Below are 4,575 nucleotides of genomic sequence, written 5' to 3'. Positions count from 1 at the left end.
CGACTCCGCCCCCGGCCCGCCCGCCCGCCCTGCCCACAGCCGCTGCCAATCCCTGGGGCTCGCTCTGCCCTGGTGCCCACCCCTCTCTCCCATCTGGAAGCCAGGGTCCAAGCGCCTCTTCCGGTTTCGTCCCTCCGCCTGGCCTCCGTCAGCCCTCTGGGGCTGCCCTGAGCGCCTTGACCCGGGGATGAGGTCTCCAGACTTGGAGCACCCAGGACTGGGGCCAGGGCACCGGAGAAGTGGGGGGATTTGCTGAGTGTCCACCTCTCAGTGAAGCTCTCCCAGCCTTCTGGGTCTGACGCTGGATCCCAGCACCTGGCACCCCAGGAGTTAATGTGCACAGACGGGTCCCGTTGGTCATTTTTGCCTTTAGAGTTCTTGACAGCAGCAGTCCTGGCAGGGCTGTCCCTCTGTCCAATGGGATTTATCACTTACCTTCAGGTAAGTCAGGGCTTCCCTGGTGGCTCAGGCAATAGTCTGCCTGCGATGCAGGAAACCCAGGTTCAATCTCTGAGTCAGGAAGATCCCCTGGAGAAGGGAATGGCTATCCGCTCCAGTATTGTTGCCTGAGAAATCCCATAGACAGAGGAGAGGTGGGCTACAGTCTATAGGGTCGCAAAGAGTTGGACTCTACTGAGCGACTAACACACTGGCACACAGGTAAGTAAAGATAATCATCGCTCCCACTTCCTACCCCGAGGAGTAATTCAGTATCTCCTTTTGGAATAAAACCCTGCGAGCCAACTGAAAATTAATTACCCAAGAAGGCTTACGGAATACCTCATGCTAGGCCAACTTTCATTTTAGAGAAGGGGAAACTGACACCCAGAAAGGATATTGGATTGGCACAGTCTCACAAGGAGTTAGTGGCAAACCACGATGAGGACCTAGGCCAAAGGCCACCACCATCCCTGCCCATCAGATTTCAGGGATCAAAGGAAAACTGGGATGGGATCAAGGCCCCAATCTGGCTCCCGTCCAGCGCCACTTCCTCCTGAAGGCTGTGAGGAGAGGAGATGGTCACCAAATCAGGGAGGTCTGTGGCCTCTGCGCTGCGAGTGGACGTGGCCTCTGCAGTCTGGGGCTCCTGGCAGAGGACTCTTGAGGAGGGGTAGTCCACAGTGGGATGTGTTTCTGCTGAATGCTCTCTGACAAGTGATTGAAAGTGACTGCCACTCTTTAAGTCCTAGGCTTTGAGCCTGGGCCTTTTCCCTAGAGAGGAGACTGAGTGGTTAAGAATAGGAAAAATTTCTTTCTGGAAGACATGGGCCTGAGATCTGCCCTCTGACATCAGCCTTCATCCAGCCTTTAGCACAAGATCTCTCGTGACTCCACAGGGCTTGGACTTGGGAGGGAGAAGACAGACACCGGGCCCATCAGGACAGTGACCAGGCAAAGGGCCTCCCAACTCTTTGCTCCCTCCGTCTTCTCTGCCAGGGCATGCAGATTTCCTGGGCCCATGTGCTCTATAAGAATAAATCTGCTGTGTGCTGAAGGGGTGCAAAGAACGATGGATCCGGAGCAAAGTCTCCTGGATCTGGAGACTCCAGGCTTTCAGAAGCAGCAGCAACCTGCCTGGCTTCATAATCCACCTGTGTGATAAAAATACAAGCATGCAGGGAGGAGTCCATGCAGTGGCAGGGCAGGAGCTATGCTGAAGAACTGTGTTTTAGAGGATTAGAGAGAATGAGGTTTATGTATATGGGGCGTATATGTAGTTAAGAGGTTTCAACAAAACTTTACTGATCATCTCTTCTATGCAAACAACAGCCAATTCTCTAGGCACAGAAGATGAATGAAATGCAGCCCCGCCCTCAGGGAGCTCACTCTCCCGCGGGGCAGTAAGTGACCAGTTCCTGGGCTGGAGGGCCAAGGTCAGAGCTGTGGCTGCCTGGAGGGGTTGTTCTGTTACTTGAGTGCAGGGTTACAGGATGAGAGGACAGTGGAGGGGAGGAAGGGCTTTTGTGTTTTTCCAGCAGGGATAATATCAAGTGCAAAGTGCAAGGGTGGAGAATCTGGCCACACAGCTCTGTGAGGCCAGAGCTTAGAGTGGGGCTGGAGGTGACTTCACAAAGGGAGCAGGTACTGGGGTCTGAAGAGCCTTCTAATTCACCAGGGCTAATGAGCCAGGGTCCTCTCCTACAAAAAGAGGCAACATTTCAGAGGAAAGAGGAATCACTAGGTCTGTGATTTAGGATAAGCTCTCTGGTAGTCAAGTGGAGGACTGATGTGGGGAGAACCCCAGTTTGGAGGCCGAATCTGGTGAAACATCATGAGGAATAGCAGGAGAGAGGAGGGGAGGAGAGACAGGAGACAGGGTCACGGAACTTTGTGCCTAGAAGGTAAGGGATCAGAGTGTCCAGGTTGGAACCACTGGTGTGATGAGCCAAGCTGGGAGCTTCTTAGGGACACCTCAACTCCCAGAACCTCCTGTGTATCCTTGGGCAAGTGACTTAAACTTTCTGAGCCGAGTTTTGCAATCTGTAAGTAAAAATACTAAAATTAATGTGTGTGGTTGTGGTACATATTAAACATAATGTATGCCAAGGCACAGGCTTTGGCTTGTTACAGGACCTCAGTACATAGTAGATGTAATTACCTTTGTCCATTCAACTAACATTTACTGAGCATCTGCTATGTGCCAGGGTCTGTAGTGGATCCTTGGGATTTAAATCTCAGTGCCTGTTCTCATGCAGGTCGGGGTCCAGGGGAAGAGAGACGTGCAGAGGAAGAGCTGCACGGCAAGGTGATACGGGGCCCAGGAGAGTCAGGGACACCTTCACAGAGGAGAGGGGACAGCTGAAATGACGGAGAGTCTGCGACCTGCTCAGAGACTGTCCCGCCGCCCCTGCCCTCTGACACGGGATTGCATTTCAGCATCTTTGAAATCTTCAGTTTTGATGGCAAAGCCTTGCTCCTTGCAGTTGGGCGGGGGGAATGGGCTGTAGATGGGTGTCTCTGTGGAGTCTGAATGGCAGATGGAGCCTCAGCAGCCCCAGGGAAGGGCACGAGCGTATGGACAGGTAGGAGGGGAAGCCAGGTGAGAGTGACCATGGGCATGTGGACTGAGTTTGCTAGCTGGGTAAAGAGCCTGTGTGTGTGTGTGTGTGGCTTATCCTGATTTTTCTGCTCCCTTTCTCTGTTCTTTGGAAAGTTGCCTCCAAATCCTCTGATGTCCCCACCCTTCTGCCGTGCAGATTTTCTTTCCATCCATCTCTCAACAAGCCAAGCTTAGTAGAAACCACAAGCTTAGTAGAAACCAAGCCTGGGTCCTCCACTAAGAAGGCACCCCCCACCCTACCGCCCCATCAAGTAAGACCTTGGGCTGTAAAGCCACATAGACACGTGACCTTGGGCAGTTACTCATGTCTCCTGCTTGCCCGTCTGTAACATGAAGATGGTAACGGTCCCTCTCTCGTGGGGCTGTTGTGAGATGTAAACCTGCGCCCAATCAATTCTTTCTTCCCTTCTCCGCAGGTCCTGTTACAAGCCAAAGCCTGTCTCCTTGCAGAGAGTCAGACAAGACTCAGCTAGGGGTTTCCCCTGGCACCCCAGCCCCCGGGGCCCCTCTTCTGCAGGCCCCTCTGCTCTGCTAACCTAAAGGGTCTGCGGCTTTCCTGGGGGGCTCTGGTGGCCCCAACACGACAGGCTGGGAGGCCAAGCAGCGTGACAGAGGGGGCCCAGGGGCAGCCCAGCCCACTCCTTGCCCCATTCAGTCCCTCCTCCTCCCTGCCAGTGACAAGCCGCTGCCCTGCAGGTAGGACAGGCATCCCTGCGCCCGGAGGACTGAATGCAGAAGCTGGAAACAGCTCTCCCTCACAGACTGTGTGGGCAGCTTCTGAAAAACCAAAGTTCAAACCCGCCCCACTTTCTCTTGGGAGGCGCAGCATCCAGACAGGGAGAGCTCAGCCAGCAGAGAAACCCCCTTCCTGCCCCAGTGCCGCAGGCTCTCCTTTCTGACCCCACCCGTACCCGGGCAGACACAGTCTCCCGAAGCACTGCAGGAACGCTTGGCGGGCCCTGACCTCACTCTGCCCCTAAGGTGCAGAAGTCATTTCCTTCTCTGGGCCTCAGTTTCCTTCTCTGCAAAATGGGAATAAAGTGAATGCTTGCCTCTCAGAAGGATTCTATGAGAGTATGAATGTAGAAGTGCTTGCTTAACTGCAGGAAGATCTGCATGTGTGTAGATCATTAGTGTTTGGCCAAAGGGCCCTTCTTGGAGAAGGCAATGGCACCCCACTCCAGTACTCTTGCCTGGAAAATCTCATGGATGGAGGAGCCTAGTAGGCTGCAGTCCATGAGGTCACTAGGAGTCAGACACGACTGAGCGACTTCACTTTCACTTTTCACTTTCATGCACTGGAGAAGGAAATGGCAACCCACTCCAGTGTTCTTGCCTGGAGAATCCCAGGGATGGGGGAGCCTGGTGGGTTGCCGTCTCTGGGGTCGCACAGAGTCGGACACAACTGAAGCAACTTAGCAGCAGCAAAGGGCCCTTCTTAGAGTTCTAGGAGACAAGTAAAGACAAGAGAATTGAGAAACTAAGTAAGAACAGATAGAAACTCTCCCGAAGGG

This window comes from Bos indicus x Bos taurus, chromosome 16, assembly GCF_003369695.1.
Source record: "Bos indicus x Bos taurus breed Angus x Brahman F1 hybrid chromosome 16, Bos_hybrid_MaternalHap_v2.0, whole genome shotgun sequence".
Lineage (NCBI taxonomy): Eukaryota > Metazoa > Chordata > Mammalia > Artiodactyla > Bovidae > Bos > Bos indicus x Bos taurus.
The sequence above is the reverse complement of the archived record's forward strand: the minus strand, read 5'-3'. Positions refer to the sequence as shown.